This window comes from Nicotiana tabacum, chromosome 3 (assembly GCF_000715075.1).
Source record: "Nicotiana tabacum cultivar K326 chromosome 3, ASM71507v2, whole genome shotgun sequence".
Taxonomy (NCBI): Eukaryota; Viridiplantae; Streptophyta; class Magnoliopsida; order Solanales; family Solanaceae; genus Nicotiana; species Nicotiana tabacum.
In genome coordinates this window covers 56,445,110-56,463,854 of record NC_134082.1, presented here as the reverse complement: position 1 = coordinate 56,463,854, position 18,745 = coordinate 56,445,110, and the positions used below count along the sequence as shown (strand labels likewise).

Here is an 18,745-nt window from a genome sequence, read left to right as displayed (position 1 = left end):
CAAAGCCAACCTTCTAACCATGGCTAAAAGAAAACCCTCTTCCTCCACTACAACCAGACGAAGCCGAAGGTTTCAAAAAACCCTCAACCCTAAAGAACTTGTAGACCTGGAATCATCTATTGACTCAGATTTCCTCAAAACGAATAATGAGAGTAGTGACTCTTCCGAAAATCCTCCCATTAGTCAGAAAAAGGCAGGCAAAAGACCTATAGCGAAAACCCCCAAAAAATCTGCATGCAAGAAAGAAAAGGTAGAGAACACTGAATTCGGACCTAAGAACAAGTTAATCTTTTATGGCCTGAGTGAAAAAGCAAGGTTTGAGTCCTACAAGTCAAAATCTATGGCTTATGGGCAGTCTGTAAGTCTTTCTCTCATAAAAAATCTGCATTGTGATGTGACCTCTATATTTGATTTTCAGCATTTGTCTTCTCTGTTTGACATTGTTGGTAACTCTGTTTATGAGGAACCTGTGAGGATGTTTTATGCAAACCTGTTTGTGAATAACAAAAATGATTTGGAATCTATGGTGTTAGGGACTAGAATTGTTCTGGACTCTTATCAATTTGAAAGGATTTTCTCTACCAAGTTTAGTGGGTTTAATGCTTTTGTACAAAATTCTTGAACAAAAGATTTTGAAGTATCCTTTGAAGAAGCCAAAATCTTTTTAGGTGATAACCCTCCTCATATTGGCCCCAAGAACCTAAAGTTTGAACATCGTGTCTTGGCCCACATGATTGCTACTACTTTACTCCCCAAACTGGGCCCCTTAGCTCTTTATCCACTAGAGATGTTTTTGTCCTTTATTGTCTTGTTAATAATTAAGACTGGATTGGTTTGTGTGGATTTCCCAATACATGCTTGAAAGTATTAGGGACATATCTTCCTCCGGTGATTGTTTACCATATGTTCTGTTCATCTCACACATTCTCGAAGTTATGAAAGTAGGTTTGGCACCCTTTACACCCAACACATTACCTGGACTTATGATAAGATAGCCTTTTCAATGATGGGGTACACCTTGGGTGATGATTGATGGGTTAAACGCGCCAAAGTTGACAGTATTCCAGTGACAGTTGAAGTTCAAACTGAAAAACTAGCATCTTCGACGACTGCCTCTCAAAATCTTCAGTAGATGCAGAAATATTTGGATGAGGTAAAACAAATAGTGGTTGAGATGAAGGAACAAGTAGATAAGAATCGAAAAGTTACTAAAGAGATAGGTACAGATGTGGCTAAGCTCAGAATGGATATAGGAGCTACACAGAGACAAGGAACTAGGGTATTCAATTCTATGACTGAAAAGATGGATAAGCTTGTCAAAGATGTCGAGAATTCCTATGACTCCCTCTACACGAAAGTGATCAACACTCTCAAGTACTTCCTGGGAATAAGCTAATGTGTATTTGTGTGATGGGTTCAAAAACAATATTTTCTTTTTTCTTGTTTTTTGCTTGCTTACTGGTGGTTCTAACAAACCTTTTTTTTCTTGGGTCTATAAAACCTATGCCTCTTTTGAAGGCATTACTTTTGCTGAACTATTTATGTATATTACTTCCTATATTACTTGTCTTGGTTGTTTTCTTTCCCTTTTTGATTGATGTCAAAGAGGGAGAATAGGTAGAGAAGTAAACAGGTAGAGAAGTAAATCAACCTCTTAGGGGGGGCAAGCATCAACTCAGGGGGAGCAACTTAGGAAGTGAAATAAAAAGGAAAGTCTCATAATTAATGTTTATTCTCTCTTGATTGTCATCATCAAAAAGGGAGAAATTGTTAAGTTAAATTCCAATGTTTCAATAATGACAATGTTCGCTTACGTTGTTTTGCAGGAATCGTCAAAAGGAAAGAAAACCAATGAGAAGTTGTCCAAAGATGTGATTGCTAAATCAATGGACAAAAAGAAGGAATCAAAAATCTACAGATCCATTCGGCCTCAATCAAGGAATTCAGATTACAAATCAAGGAGTTATTGCTAGCAAATATTTAGTATACTTAATTAAGCTCAATCAAAGGCTTGATTGTCTCGTGAATGAAACATGTGAAAAGGAAAGTCACGATCGAATCTAGCCCTTCCCAAAAGCAAAATTCGAAGAGGTACCCCTTGGGTCAAATCCTTTTAAAGATCTCGTGCCTCTATTTTTGGTCAAGACTCAATGGCTCTTTTCTCTCCTATAAGAAGTTTGCTAAGATCAAATGGAAGACTTGCGCAACTACACACATTGTTTTCTAAGTCTCTCTACTTCTTATCCTAAACACTATAATTCTTAGTTTACCAGTGTCTCAAAAGATTGGAAGAGTTAGAACACAAAAGAGAGTTGTGTCACTATTCGAAATTCATTGTTGTTGTACTTCGTTAGTGGTGAACGAATCAAAACCATCCTTGCTGTAATACTTTCAAGATCGAAAAGGAACCCTTGTGACCCAAGGGAAGCTATATGTAAGTACCACACCGGTACCAAACCAGTATAAAATCGTTGTGTGTCATTCTCTTTCAATTTACTGTTATTTTACATTTTGCTCTCGATCTAGTCAACTAAAATTATCGTTAGTCGACTAAATTTTAATAGACCACAATTCATTCCCCCCCCCTCTCTTGTACTTTCAAATGGTATCAGAGCTAGGCTCACAAACGTTACTTATAAGCAACGGTTTGAAAACTGTTGTAGTTGATAGTTAAACCGTTGCAATAGACCTTTTGCAACGGTTTTAGAGGTGTTCCATCAGATCCCGTGCCAATAGATTTATTGCAACAGTTGTCAAAATGTTACCATAGGCCAATCTGTCGCAACGGTTTTGGGGCGTTGTCATAGGCTTATTATTGCAACGGTTATTTACTCGTATAGGACGGTTACAGACTGTTGCAATACCCCTATTAGAACGGTTTGTAATGCTATGGCAACAGTTATTAGGAGCTGTGGCAACAGTCGTTAGGACAGTGGTTTTTAGGTAATTGCAACAATTTGATGGTTATTAAAATAATTGTTACCTACATAACAAAATATAATACCCTGAAATTTATAGAAATCGTAAAAAGAAACTACACATTAATAAAAAATATATTCCAAAATATTTAACTAGTATTATCCATAAATAAATAAAAGCAAAACATACACTATCGTTTGACAATTCAAGAGTTGTCATATATAAGTTTACAGAGTTCTAAACAAAAAATTCCTAGAACATCTAAATATCTAGAAACGATCAACCAATACTCCTAAGTATGGTCTTCACTGCTTGTCTGTCCTTTCTTTTGGTGCTTCACCTACAAAATCATAAAACAGAAAAAATCAATCTTTAGCGCATTTGATTACATATCAATTAATTAAAAGAACTCAGATAGTTAGTAGTTTCATACCCAACTTCATAGATTCTCAAATCAAAAAGCCAAATCACCGATGAAATTTTTTAGTGTAGGTAATGACATAAGATTCCAGTGTTCAAACCCAAAATTTAGTCCACTATGAAAAGACATGTTCAACTTTTTCTTTCACTTGCACTCTAGAACACCATTTCAAGCAGAATTCTACCTAGACTTGAGCTAATATCATATATATAAATCTTGGGTTCTAACAAAGGAAATCACCTAAAGCATAATGAGTATAACAAAAGATATGTTTTCAAACACCATACTCATTCCCTTGGAAAAAGTTTTAAGACACTGCTACCAACTCCTTTAAACTGTGAAATAGATATTTTCTAGGTATCAAAATTTTCAATAATCTAGCATGTGTTGATCAGGAAACTTGGAATTACTCATTCGATAAATTGAATAACAACTTTGAATATTATTAGAGTGTAAATAAAAGGAGAATCTACTTGATCAAACAACAAACCACATTATCTAATTTCATTTGACATCAAAACCTTAATGAATATTTCAGTACTTAGTTTAGTACTACTTACAGTATTTTTTCTACCATTAATTTGAGCTGAAGTTTGGAGATTCCTGCAATAGGAAAAAGAAGAAGAAGGAAACCACTAATTAGGCCAGTTACATTAAAAGCTGATCTAAAATTGAGTTGGACATGATATCACTGCAAGCTTTATCTTCTATATAAAATCCGACACTTGACGCAGACCTTTCTGCACCTAAATATTAGCAAGAATGCAATATTCGAAGGCTCATTACAGTTCTAGTATTGGAAGAAAAATAAATATGTAAATGCGTTAAAAAAGATAAACATAAATCCGTAACTTAGACATTCGTATGTATAAAATGCCACAGACAACGGCTCATGAGGACTAGTAAGAGATGTAATGTCCAACATCTATGAGGCGTCAAATTCTAATGGTAAATAAAATAAGGTACAACAATACCTGAAATTCAATATGCCTAGGATCTTGGACATACTTCTCCAATAAATGCCACCATTTACGAATGCAGTTGTTACCTCACTGTTACCTTAATGTAGAGTAAAAAGAAACCAAAGTAAATCTGATAATAGTGTGCGAATACAAAGCAAGAAAAGAGACTTGCAAAAGGATATTGCTTCAATTTATAAAAGAGTAAGTGATTACCGTATACAAATGTCTTTTATATAATTAACTAAAACAGATATATTTCGTGCATAGCGGGAGCTTAGTGCACAGAACTGCTTTTTTTTTTTTAGATATATTTCATTCACACATTAAGAATGTATTAGAGAAAAGAAAAATAAGTCCAATGACACAATTATTGATACAATCAAATGACAAACAACTTACTGTCACTTGGAAAATGTCTTAGAGGAAGCTCTTCAAGAAAACAAGTCCGATTTTATAATAGTGTCATAAAGATTCACAAACAAGCCAGTTGATAGATTTCTTCAAAGAGTTCATAAATAATTAAATGAGAGCTTTTAGCAGATAATCAGTTTAGAACTAACTAATAAAAGTGCACAAAGCAATAAGACCAAAGTCATCAACAGTGACACATAAAGATAACTGAAAAAAGCATGAGAAGCTGGGAGGCCATAGATTATAAGAAATGGAGAAGACTTAAATTTACTAGCTGAGCCATGTTATCATATATATTCCTTTACAATAAAGTAAGCTTCAAAACTTCTACCTCATAAACGACAATAACTAAAGCCTATCATTGCTATATCTACCAGATTAATTGTTAAGTTGATGCCTGTTTGTGCAATGCATGAATATTTATCTCTTCAAGTTGATATACAAATGAGAGAAGGCAATATTAATTCAAACAAATTCGAGAGATACAATTAGCCTTTCCAGTAAATTACATCTATATTTGTTTGGGACAATCAAAGGTGTTCATTGTGAAATATTTTCTAACATCTTCTGAGCACAGAAATTCTAACACTGTTTAAAGCACATATGGAACAGATTTCCCCTAAAAAATCTAGAATATTTAATTTAAGTTCATCAGTTTCTCCCCCTCAGTCATCTCCACTTATAAAAGGATTATGCCATTACACATAACAAAAATAAAAGGATCATTCCATTTATGTTTTTCCAGCAATGACAATTCCATTGGGAGCCTTAATAGGAGAATGTTTAAGGATCCTCTTTTTGTGTTAATACTAGAAATTTATGATAATATAACAAGTTATAATTGCTAACGCAAATAATAATAAAGGGGAAACAACCATTTCTCTTATTCCCGAGCAACAACTGTTTTTATCCACGCTACAATCGCTTGTTGGTTTGAGTTTGGACAGTTTAGAACAGTCTAAATTACACCAACACTTGTCTCGTAAAATTATTCATAGTGTGGAATAACATTTTGGCATACAATTGATTAGGCTTCTACAAACTACTCCCTCCATTTCAATTTATGTGAACCTATTTAGCGATGAAAACTTTTGAAACTTGTGGCACTAAACAAGTCATAACATTTGTGTGGATATAATTCTTTTGCAATTTGTGGTCTAGAATATGTCATAGTTTTTGTGTGGCTTTAAAAACTTCTCATTGAGGGTAAAATTAGAAATTTTAAGTTAAATTGTTTCCAGATTTAAAAATGAATCATTCTTTTTGGAATAAACTAAAAAGTAAATAGGTTCAAATAACGGGAATTGAGGAAGTATATATTAGGCAGATAATCTGATCCACCATTAGCACGTCCACTCAGTTCATTATAAAGAAACAACAACAATACTCGATTTATTGCTGTTTAGGTGGAAACGTATCTCTTAAGAAGTCTGATGCTTATTTAATTATATTATGTGAATGCTAGAGTATTCATCCATCAATAAAAGGGGCTGTCTGGGAGTGTTTGCTGGGTTGTTTTGATCCCAATAGTACATTTGAGGAAAGAAATGAGCTTAGACAACAGCGAAGGTAATCTAACTCACTTCAGCTATAACCAAAGAGATAAACTGGTTTAATGTAGATAACAAATAATAGAAGTAAAAATCAGCAATCAAAACTATAGGGGTTATGCATTGAATTTTGTTCAATTTGGTGCATGAATCCATGCATCTGTCAAAGGGCCCTCGGTGTAAGTTACTCCCTCCATCCCAATTTATGTGATTGGGCATGGAGTTTAAGAAATAGAGAGCAGAATGCTAAATCATCTCACTAAAGGTGAAATGAGCTTTTAAAAGTTAAATTGTTACTAAATATAGAATGGTGTCATTCTTTTTAGGATTAACTAATGGAAAAAGTGTTACACAAATTGAGACTGGAGGAAGTATGCGACAAATTTCTCACTTTCATAGAGCTTTCCTATCAAAGTGCAACTTTATCATCTAGTTAGGTCAGAGCACGAGGTGAACCAACTTGGACTCGGCTAGCGAGTCTTGTTTAATTAAAGGTCGAATCAAGCATGGGCCAAGTGTCTTAGTTTAAGCTTGGTTTAGTTGATGTTCTTATTAAAAGGACCCTTCGCGACAGGTGCTAGTGGAAATTAACCCCTTGATCATTAAATTCTCCAATATCTTGATTCTTGAGTCTTGACATTAGATTGAAATGGGTGTTGCAAAACAGTTAATTGTGTATTGTGTTTATTAGACCTGACTCCAAAGGGAAAAAAAGAAGAGTGAAGTAAAAATGTGTTATTGCCTGGAAAACAAAATTTATAACAGGATACTGTCACTATCAGCTGAAAAGACACCTGTGCCCTCCTTATAGCGGTTTTTTTTTCTTTTGGGTAATGTTTAACCAAAAATCTGAGTCTTTGGTCAAAGTTAAAAAGAAATTCGGGTTACTGATAATCAGGAGACAAAAATAAAATACTTTTGAGAACGATGGTAAAAAAGCAAATAGATGTGTATTTCAATAAATTCTCAATAGTCTTTCGTGTCCTTACAAATGATGATACTTCTTCCTTTTATAGATAATTCTAGGTAAAGGAATGAAGCCTCAGCTTTAATGATATAATCATGAGTAATAAATGACATTAAATAAGCCGTTATGCAATCATTCCTATTAAATACCAATTTTGTAACGTATCAAGTATTTAATAATGAATTTGGACTCCTTTCTGTCATCAGATCTTTGCCTTCAATGCCTTCTAATCCGTTGGCTGTAAATAATTTAAAGTGGTACGAGACTCGTATCTATACGTCGTCTCATGCCTATTTAAATTCTTCTTCCCGTGGTTGTCTTCATCCGTGCCTCTTTAGTCAATTGTTGCGCTTTGACCATTTAACTAATCCACGTGTCATGCCACATCATCTTTAATATAAACTCAGTTTTTTCCCAATACAGATAGTCCCCCCACTTTCCATTTTTTTTATCAATTAAATAATTGGGAAGTGGATCTTCATGTAAAAGGAATTTTTGCCACAATTAATGCTCATGACAGTATTAACGTCTCAGTAGTCTTTTCCATTTAATGTTCTGCCCATGTGTCATTTTCTAATTGATTCCGCTATTCATACCCTTTTTCGAGACTTCTTCATTCTCACTATTTACGAAGTGATAGCTGCCTTTATTATAGGCTTTTCATCATTACACTTCTAAAGTTGACGGTTCCCATTTTACACATAACTTTGTCTTCCTTTGTCTTCTTCACAAATCTTCAGCACATACTTCCTTCTTAACAATGTCTTCTTCAAACCCTAACCGTAAAAAAGTTCCAATTCTAGATCAATTCCCCAACGCCCCTGTTAGAAACAGAAGAGGCGGAGGAGGTAGGCTTCGAACAGGGTTAGAATCTACGCGAGGCGGCTCCTCTAGTTCTTTTTCAAGGAGTTCTATCCCAAAAGACCCTTCTTCTAAAAGTAGGGAAATTCTTGATTCTTCTCAAGAACCCTCAGTTGATGATATAGTTCCCGGCGATTTGTCTTTTGAAAGTGACAAAACGTCTCTTCAAAAACAAATTAAAAATTTAGAAAGAGCCGATACTTACCCAACAATAGTAACCGAGCTTACAATCCCCACCATAAGAAGAGATTGTAACTGGAAGGATAGTCTCCGAATGTCAATTCCTTCCCCAAATCAAAGAATTTCCTCTTTTAGAAGTGGGTATTCTTCTGTTTACACTTACCCCTTCACTTTAGGTTTTAATCCTCCGATTGACCCAGTTATTCTCGATTTTTGTCGTTTCTTTACAATTTGTTTGGCCCAAATCGGTCCATTGGTGTGGAGAACAGTGGCTTGTTTGAGATATTTATCCTCCAAGGCCAATGTCAATTTCACCTTTTCTCACCTCATTCATCTATACCATCCTAACTTAATACGCCATGGGGTTTTTACCTTAACTGCAAAGAGCAAAAAGGTTTTGGTAAATCCTGAGGATGACAAAGATCGTGGATGGTATATCTGTTACGTTGCTGTCCGTACGGTAGACTTGATTGGCGAAACAAATATTCCCTTCCTTGAGAAGTGGAATTTTGAACGTAGGTTTCCTTTTATTTACCGTACCTACTTTTGAGAATTTCAAAAGAAAGTTGTTTTTAACCTCGTCCCTTCTTGGTTTTTTGTAGCAACCATGGGAGATATGGAACCTATTCCCAACTTTCGTGGTTGGGTAGACTCACTTTTGAAGATTGCTTCTAGGGAGCAGAGAACTTGGAAATCAATTTCTTCCTTACATGGCTGGAAGGTCAAAACAAATGGTATCCCCCTTTTTATATGAATTTTTTTTTTACATGTTAAGCACTTTTTCCTCAACTTTAATCATGTATATCCATCCTTTAATCAGGATTTGGCATTAGAGGAATGACGGCTGAAGTAGCTATGGCCATTCGCATGTCTGCGAATGCTGCTCTTGATTTGGATAAGGCTCGAGCCTTGCTGCCTAAAAGGAAAGCTACAAAGGAAAGTTCTGAAGAAGAAGAGGAGGGTACCTCCCTAATTACCAGGCCAAGGGTCAGGAGACGAATAATCATTGATGATGAAATTGAAAACACTCCTGCTCGTACCTCCACCACCGAGCCTGTTTTGATTCAATCTGACGAGGACGCCGAACCAAGAGATAATAATGAGTCAATTCAGCATCTTTTTGACAGTGGTTTCGGGAGTGGCGAGCTCGACCCTATTTTTGATGAAGCTCCTCTTTCGTCATTTGTTCCTATTTCCTCCATTTCTCTGCCAACCGTAAGTATTTCTTTACCAGTTTTGACGACTTCCGTTCTTTTGCCAGTTTCTACCGCTCCTATATCCGTTCCCTTGGCTGTTTCTACCGCACCTGCTTCCGCTCCTGTGTTGGTTTCTACATCTTTTCCTTCCATTCCTTCCACTGCTCCTCTTCCCTCTGTTCATCATACAGAGACAGGTTCTAGCAGTGGAAGTATGACTATGAGAAGTGTTACTTTGGAGGTTCCTTCCAATCATAGCCTCTTGAGGAAGACCGGCAGAGCCGATGTTTGGCTCGAACCTCTAATTGGAGATATCGAGAAGAAGAAGATGGAGAGCCATAGTTTCTTAACTCTGATGAATGACGTAGTTCATTCTACTTTGAAGGTATTTTTACCAACAATTTTTTTTTTGTTTTTTAATTATCTTCAATCTCTTATTTCTATGACTTATCTCTGTAGGCTAACCTTATTGGCGCGGAATTAATGGGAAGAATTTCCCTACTGGAAAGAAAAGCTCGTGAGTCTGAAAAGACTGTCCACGAGGCCGAAGAAATAGCTAGGGGAGCCCAGCTTGAAGCAACCAATTGGAAGGAGCAGTTCGAGAATGCTCAAGGGACCATAGAGGAGTTGCAAGAAAATAAAAATCTCCTGGAGCAGCAAAACCGTGGTTTAACTTCTGAACTGGCAACTGTCAAAGCCTCTTCAAGCCAATTGAAAAGAGACAAAGAGCTTTTGGAATGCTCTTTGTCAGAACAATTATCCAGGGCTAGTGAAGAAGTTAGGGAGCTGAAGGCACTTTTTGCTAGGAAGGAAGAATATGCAGGAGAGTTAGTGCAAAGCTTGACTCAAGCTCAGGCTGACTTACAGACTTCTTCTGACGAGATTCATGCCTTGAAGAGTTCTCATGCTTCTCTTGAAGCTTCCTTTGATTCCCATTTAGCTGAATATCAAATCTTAAAAACGATCTTGCTATGTGGGAAAAGGAATATGGACTTCTAGAGGAAAATTTTAACATAGAAGTGAGTTGGGCTTTCCTGAAATCTCGTCGTGATGCTTTGACGGAAGCTGCTCAAGAAGGTTTTGACTTGCAGTCTGAACTGGCCAAAGTCGTAGATACCATCGAGAAAAGCCAACAGTCTACTGATACTCCTTCTCCTGCACTTGAAGTTCCTGGAACAGAAGAACTTTTAAATGAAGAAGTGAATACTGCAGCAATTGGGATTACAATTCCTGCTTCAGCTGAAAATGTTGCAATTCCAGCTTCAGAGGGTGAAACTTCTATGACTCAGTCTGTGGAAGTTGAAGCTTCCGTGACTCTTGTTTCCCTCATTGATCCTAACATTTCAAGCTCTGCTGAAACCGTTCCTATTGCTGCTTCTTCAGAAGTTGCCACCGTGCCTGTGGCTGAAAGTGAAATTAATATTGCAACTTCTGATGTGCTAACCCCTTCAATTGGATGATGGTTTTATCCCTTAGTTTTTAAGGGATTTTTTGGTGAAAGTCCCGAGTTATCATAATGGGGCACTTGTATAAACTTTTATTGACTAAGTTTCTACTTAGTCTTTTTAATTATATTAAGAAGTTTTGTTAGTACTTCAATGTGTTCTATTCTTGTCTTTTCCTTACTTATTTAGGACTTATAGAATAGTTTAGCATTTTTATCCTTTGAAAATGCTTTATGATTCTTCTCATGACTTATTAACATGAGGTTTATAAAAGAGGGCCCTTTTATTTTATCAACACTTATTGAAGAAGACGTCTCAACTTCATAATGGTGTTATAATACGATGAAAGAAATAAGAATACACATGTTTTGCATGAAACAACTTTGGCAAGTTTTTTTTATAAACTTTTATCAAGTGTTTGACTGTTACATGTATTACAATACATCTAAACTTTCTCGTAACTGTTTTTCTTGTAACAGATTTGTGAATAACATAAAATAAACAAGGTTTTTCTTCATAACCTGTTTCACTACATAGTCATGACCCTATCTTTACATATTAAGAAGGGTTTTGAGAGGTGACTTTGTTTATGAGTTTGAGAGATGACTCTGTTGTTCTCATGAATGCTGAAGACTTCATAATTTTTCTCAACACTTGACTTCTATCGTTCGATATTCGTATCTGCGTATCTGCATTTCTACACGTATCTGTGTACAATATTGTAGTCCCCCAAGTGTTTGAGCGGTGAAGTATGAAGCCTCGAGCACTTGTTTATTTCTTTTATTTTGGCCCTTTTTCCTGAAACAGAAAGATATGCGGGACCCGAAGGTGCGATTATAGATGAAGACCGCCTAACTCGTGTGTATTTCCATCAGATTAATTGTAACCCTGGGCTAGGAATTTAAGAATACTCCATTTTGCCTTGCAGGTTGTGACTCATCATTTGGCACGAGTTAGGATATTTTGCCTAGCATCTAAAATTGTTAGTAAAATACTAATAAACCAAGAGAGAAATTTTAACACGATGATACCTAACCGTAGGTACTTTCTCAAAAGTAGTATCTTTTTAAGTGGACAGCATTCCAATGTGAGGGTAAAACTTTACCATCCATTGTTTCCAACTGGTATGCTCCTTTTCCCGCAATGCCACGGACTTTGTATGGTCCTTCCCATGTTGGACTTAGCTTTCCTGAGTTAGCAGCTTTTGCAGATTGGAACACCTTTTTAAGCACGAAGTCCCCAATTTTGAAAAATCTGAGGCGTGCTTTCCTATTGTAATATCGTTCTATTACTTATTTTTGTGCTGCCATCCTTATCAAAGCAGCTTCTCTTCTTCCTTCAAGTAAATCTAGGCTAACCCGCATCTTTTCATTATTAGATTCCTCCGTTGCCTGATCGTATCGTGTGCTTGGCTCACCTATTTCAACTGGAATTAAGGCTTCCGTACCATAAACCATTGAAAATGGTGTTTCTCTAGTGCTTGTTTTGGTCGTTGTACGATAAGCCCATAATACCCCAGGTAACACCTCTGGCCAATTACCTTTTGAATCTTGTAACCTCTTTTTCAAGTTATTGATAATAACTTTGTTAGTTGATTCTGCTTGTCCATTCCCCACTGGATGATATGGCGTAGATGTTATTCTTTTGATCTGCCAACTTGGAAGAAATTCTGTAACTTGAGCTCCAATGAATTGTGGTCCATTGTCACACACGATCTCCTTTGGTACTCCAAAGTGGCATATTATATTTTGCCATATGAAGTCTTTAACTTCTTTTTCTCGTACCTATTTAAATGCCCCTGTTTCTACCCATTTAGTGAAATAATCTGTAAGTACAAGTAGAAATTTTACCTGACCTTTTGCTTGTGGAAGTGGACCTACGATATCCATTCCCCATTTCATAAAGGTCCATGGGGCTAAAACAGGATGTAATAACTCAGCTGGTCTGTGCATATTATTGCCGTACCTTTGACATTTATCACATTTGGACACGAAACTGGTTGCCTCTTCTTCCATCTTAGGCCAATAATATCCTGTGCGAATTAACGTTCTTACTAGTGACCGTCCTCCTGCGTGATTCCCACAATGTCCTTCATGTACTTCTCTCATGACATATTCGGTTTGAGAGGGTTCGAGACACCTTGCTAGTGGTCCGCCGAACATCTTTCGATAAAGATTTCCTTGATATAAACAATATCGTGCAGCTTTTTTGCGAAGCGCGTAAGCCTTTCCTTTGTCATTAGGCACGGTTTCGTGCTGTAAAAAGGCAACAATTTCATTTCTCCAATCCCATGTTAGATGATTAAAATTTACCTCGTTTTTATTAGATTCAAGAACGGAATGAAATAGATGTATGACTGAAGCATCTGTATTGTTTGCCACGTCTGCTACGGATGCAAGGTTTGCTAAAGCATCTGCCTCTACATTCTCATCTCTTGGGATCTGCATTACTTTCCAAGTTTGGAATTGCTTTATTAATTCCCATGCATTTGCGAGGTATTCTTGCATTCGTGACTCTCTGGCTGTATAAGTCCCCAGCATCTGATTAACCACAAGTTGAGAATCACTCTTGATTATAATCTGTGTTATGCCGAGTTCTCGTGCCAATTTTAAACCTGCAATTACAGCCTCATACTCTGCTTCATTGTTAGTTATAGAATGACATTTTATAGTCTGTCTAATGGTCTCACCCGCAGGTGGTACGAGGACTATTCCTAGGCATGCACCTTTTACATTAGATGAACCGTCAGTGTATAAAACCCAAGTCCCCGGGTTCGCACCATTAAAAACTAGTAATTCTTTTTCTGCTTCTAAATGCATCTCCTGGCTAAAATCAGCCACGAAATCAGCTAGTACTTGAGACTTTATTGCAGTCCTGGGTTGATAAATAACTTCATACTCACTTAGTTCTATAGCACATTTTGCTAATCTTCCTGAAAGTTCGTGTTTATGCAAAATATTTCGAAGCGGAAAAGCAGTACCTACAACAATGGGATGACATTGAAAATAAGGTCTTAACTTTCTAGATGCCATGATCAAAGCTAATGCTAATTTTTCTAGCTTTGGGTATCGTGTCTCAGCTTCCAATAAGGACTTACTTACATAATAAATAGGAGATTGTTTACCTTGGTCCTCGCAGACTAAAACAGCACTTACTGCGACTTCAGATACGGCCAGATAAATGAGAAGTTTTTCCCCCACCTTCGGTTTTGCCAACAACGGTGGTTTTGACAAATAAGCTTTCAAATTTCTAAGGGCTTGTTGACAATCTTCATTCCATTCAAAATGATCTTGCCTTTTAAGTGCAGAGAAAAACTTAAAACACCTTTCTGAGGATTTGGAAATAAATCTCCTCAAAGCTTCAATTCTTCCCGTTAATCTTTGTACTTCCTTTTTATTAGTAAGGATATCCGAAATTTCTTCTATTGCTTTGATCTGAGAAGGATTCACTTCAATACCACGATTAGAAACAAGAAAACCCAAAAACTTACCTGATGCAACTCCAAATGCACATTTTTCTGGGTTGAGTTTCATATTAAATTTTCGCAAAATTTCAAAAGTAACAGATAGATGAGAAATATGATCATGAGATTGCTGGGTTTTGACGAGCATATCGTCTATATATACCTCCATTGTTTTCCCTAAATGTTCTTGGAACATTTTGGTGACCAACCTTTGATAGGTTGCCCCAGCATTTTTGAGGCCAAAGGGCATTACTTTATAATAGTAAGTCCCCCTGTCTGTGATGAAAGAAGTTTTTTCTTCATCACCAGGATCCATTTTAATTTGATTATATCCTGAGTATGCATCTAAAAAACTTAAAAGTTCATGACCTGCGGTTGCATCAATTAGTTGGTCTATATGCGGTAAGGGAAAGGAATCTTTTGGACAGGCTTTATTTAAATCGGTATAATCTACACAAACACGCCACTTACCATTTTTCTTGGGTACAACCACCGTGTTAGCTAACCAAGTAGGATATTTTACCTCACGGATTGATCCGATTTTTAATAATTTTTGGACTTCATCCTGAATCACCTGGTTTTTGAAAGCACCTTGTTTCCGTTTCTTTTGCTTTATTGGTGTGAAAGAAGGGTCCTCATTGAGTTTGTGAGTCATCACATTTGGTGGTATCCTTGTCATATCAGCGTGGGACCAAGCAAAGCAGTCTAAGTTAGCTTTTAAAAATTCGATTATCATACCTCGCATGTTCGTGCTTAAATTGGCCCCGACATAAACCTTCCGTTCAGGCCATTGATCAAATAACATCACTGCCTCAAGCTCTTCAATTGTCGTTTTGATGCTTTCATTTTCTTCAGGTTCTTGGATTGTGTCAGGTCTTGAATCCAAATCTGTCTTTTCCTATTCAGTTGAAGTTTGATCTTTTTTACCTTCAACTGTTTCCTGTAATTGCTACTTTTCTTTATTTTCGGCGCTCGTACTTGTTACAGTGTTGACACTTTTAGCCATCTGCTGATCCCCACGAATTTGGCAAATTCCCCATGGTGATGGGAATTTAATAACCTGATGTAGAGTTGATGGGACAACGTCCATATCGTGTATCCATGGTCTCCCCATGATCATATTGTAGGCCATTTCCATATCAACTACCTGAAATTTAGTTTCCTTCACAACACCCATAGCAAAAGTTGTTAGAAATACCTCACCTTTTGTTACTACACTTGAATTGTCGAAGCCTGACAAGGTGTGCGCCTTGGGTATCATTTTGTCTTCAGCTTGCATTTCTCGTAGTACCCTTAGTAATATAATATTTATAGAACTCCCTGGATCAATCAAAACTCATTTTACATTAGTATCATGTACAAGTAAGGATATTACCAGTGCGTCATTATGTGGAGTTGTCACTCCTTCGGTATCTGCGTCATCGAACGAAACACTTTCATTTTCAAGGACCTGCCGCACCCGTTTCCCGTGTGTAATCGTTACCTTAGAAACCTTGTTGGAGGCTGTGTAGGTTACGCCATGAATATCTTCTCCCCCGCTTATGACATTCACTGTCCTCTTAGGTGAAGGAGGTTGTGGTGGCTCTTGTCTGTTTTTCATATAAGCTTGTTTTCCTTTCTCACTAAATAACTCAGTGAGGTATCCTTGCTTCAATAAATGATCCACTTCACTCTGCAGGAATCTACATTCTGAAGTTTTGTGCCCGTGATCGTTGTGAAATTCGCACCAATGATCCGGATTGCGTCTACTTGGATTTGACCGCATCTCTTTTGGCCACCGTACCTTATCTCCCATGCTTCTTAAAACAGCTACGAGCTCGGAGGTAGAGACATTAAAATTATATCCACCGAATCGTGCCTTTAAACTTCTGTCATCATCTCGTGATTCTTGTCTGTTCCGATCATTCCTGAACTTTGAAGAAGAGCCAGAATCCCGGTTCCTTGATTTTTGATCATATTGCTGGCTATCTTGTTTCGACCGTGGGTCCTTTCCTGCAGGTCCCATATATGGATCGTACCTGTTTTTACCTGATCTTTTTTCGGTTTCTGACCTTCGGGTACCGCCCCTTTCTTCATGATGAAGCTTAGGTACGGTATCTTCTTCGATTCGCAGCTTCGTGCTATACCTGTTGTAAACATCATTCCATGTGGTTGCAGGAAATTCTCGAAGACTTTCTTTGAGTCGTCTCGTGGCTTCAGAACTTTTGTCATTTAAATTACTTGCAAAAGCTATAGCAGCCCAATTGTCAGGCACACGAGGTAGAGTCATTCTTTCACGCTGGAATCTATCAACGAAGTTTCTAAGCAACTCTGAATCCCCTTGTTTGATTTTGAAAATATCTTCCATCCTTTTCTCAACCTTTTGTTCTCCCGAATGTGCTTTAATAAAAGAATCTGCAAGCTCAGCAAAAGAATTAATAGAATTTTCAGATAAAAGGGAATACCAGGTTAATGCACCCTTGGTGAGTGTTTCTCCAAATTTCTTGACCAATACTGATTCAATTTCTTGTTTGGTCAAGTCGTTGCCTTTTACACTGGTTGTAAATGCAGTCACGTGGTCACATGGGTCTGTAGTACCATCATATTTCGGAATGTCAGGCATTTTGAACTTTTTCGGAATTGGAAGGGGGGCAGCGCTAGGCTTCCATGGTTGTTGTGAGTATTTGTCCATGTCTACTCCTTTTATTACAGGCGGAACTCCAGGGATTTGTTCAATACGCTCATTTTGTTCCTTAAGCTGTTTCTGCAAGGTTAGTACTAAATTTTGCAAATACGAATTATTTAAATTACCTGGTCCCCCTTCTTGTGGTTCACTGGGGGTTGCTCCGTTTCCAGAATTATCAAGACCAGAACGGGGGTTCTCCAATGTATTATTATTAAGAGTTGGTGTAGGTGGCGCAGCAGGCAATCGACTAACAAGTGCCTGAAGAGCTTTGCCGACCTGTGCATCAATTAGCTTTTGCAAAGCTTCAGTTGTAACTCCTTCAAAATGTTCAGATTGCTCTTGTTGATCAGCACGGGATTCAGTAACAGGAGTGCCTTCACGAGATTGACGTGGTGAATTTAGAGGAGAGGGAACCACGTTATCTTGATTTTGATGTATTTGATTCTCATGGTTTCCTAATGTGTTGTTACTATTGTTGTCGGCGTTGTTGTTTGACATGGTGACGACAATAGATAAGATATAGCTTAAAAGAAAAGATTATCAGATTCCCGGTAACGGAACCAATTTGTTTAACCAAAAATCTGAGTCTTTGGTCAAAGTTAAAAAGAAATTCGGGTTACTGATAATCAGGAGACAAAAATAAAATACTTTTGAGAACGATGGTAAAAAAGCAAATAGATGTGTATTTCAATAAATTCTCAATAGTCTTTCGTGTCCTTACAAATGATGATACTTCTTCCTTTTATAGATAATTCTAGGTAAAGGAATGAAGCCTCAGCTTTAATGATATAATCATGAGTAATAAATGACATTAAATAAGCCGTTATGCAATCATTCCTATTAAATACCAATTTTGTAACGTATCAAGTATTTAATAATGAATTTGGACTCCTTTCTGTCATCAGATCTTTGCCTTCAATGTCTTCTAATCCGTTGGCTGTAAATAATTTAAAGTGGTACGAGACTCGTATTTATACGTCGTCTCGTGCCTATTTAAATTCTTCTTCCCGTGGATGTCTCCATCCGTGCCTCTTTAGTCAATTGCTGCGCTTTGACCATTTAACTAATCCATGTGTCATGCCACATCATCTTTAATATAAACTCAGTTTTTCCCAATACAGGTAAATTCTTACAACCTGCTTTATGAGTGGCCTAAAAATCTGAATTTGTATCCTCAGAGAACAGTATGCTGCAGGAAATCTGAATGCCAAAAGATTGTACCTGTGATTGGCAGTGGGAAATTTACCACAAAAATGCTATAGTCACTGATGATTGTCAACCTACAGAGCATGCGAACACTTCCAGTGATGCACAAGATACTAACAGTGCCCTGCCAGTCGATAATGGCGTTTCAGTGGAAGCTTAACTTGTCCCAAATTGGTTAGTACTCGTGCCACTACTATTCTCTAGTTTCAGTATGCCAACTTTATACATTCTGTAATTGCTGTGGAGCTCCCTATATCTATCTTTCTATCTCTGCCCGTCTCTTAGAAAAACTTGAATGTCACTTATACATTCTCTTTCCAGTCCGTCTGTTAATGTTTTTTGTTCGGGTCCTGAAATACATTCCAGTTTGAACAATATAATTAATTCCCAATAATCAAGTGTTTTCCCACTTTGCTCTTCATGAATTATGCTTTTTCAACTAAACTTAAATAGTTAACATAACTATATATTACTTTGACATAGTTCTCAGTTGTGCAGA

The 18,745-nt window shown here is 37.0% G+C and overlaps 1 pseudogene; it reads left to right on the top strand.

The window, feature by feature from the left end:
• Positions 1 to 1,132: 1,132 nt before the first annotated feature.
• LOC107814544 (rab GTPase-activating protein 22-like) overlaps positions 1,133 to 18,745 on the top strand; it is a 28,120-nt pseudogene continuing 10,507 nt past the window's right edge.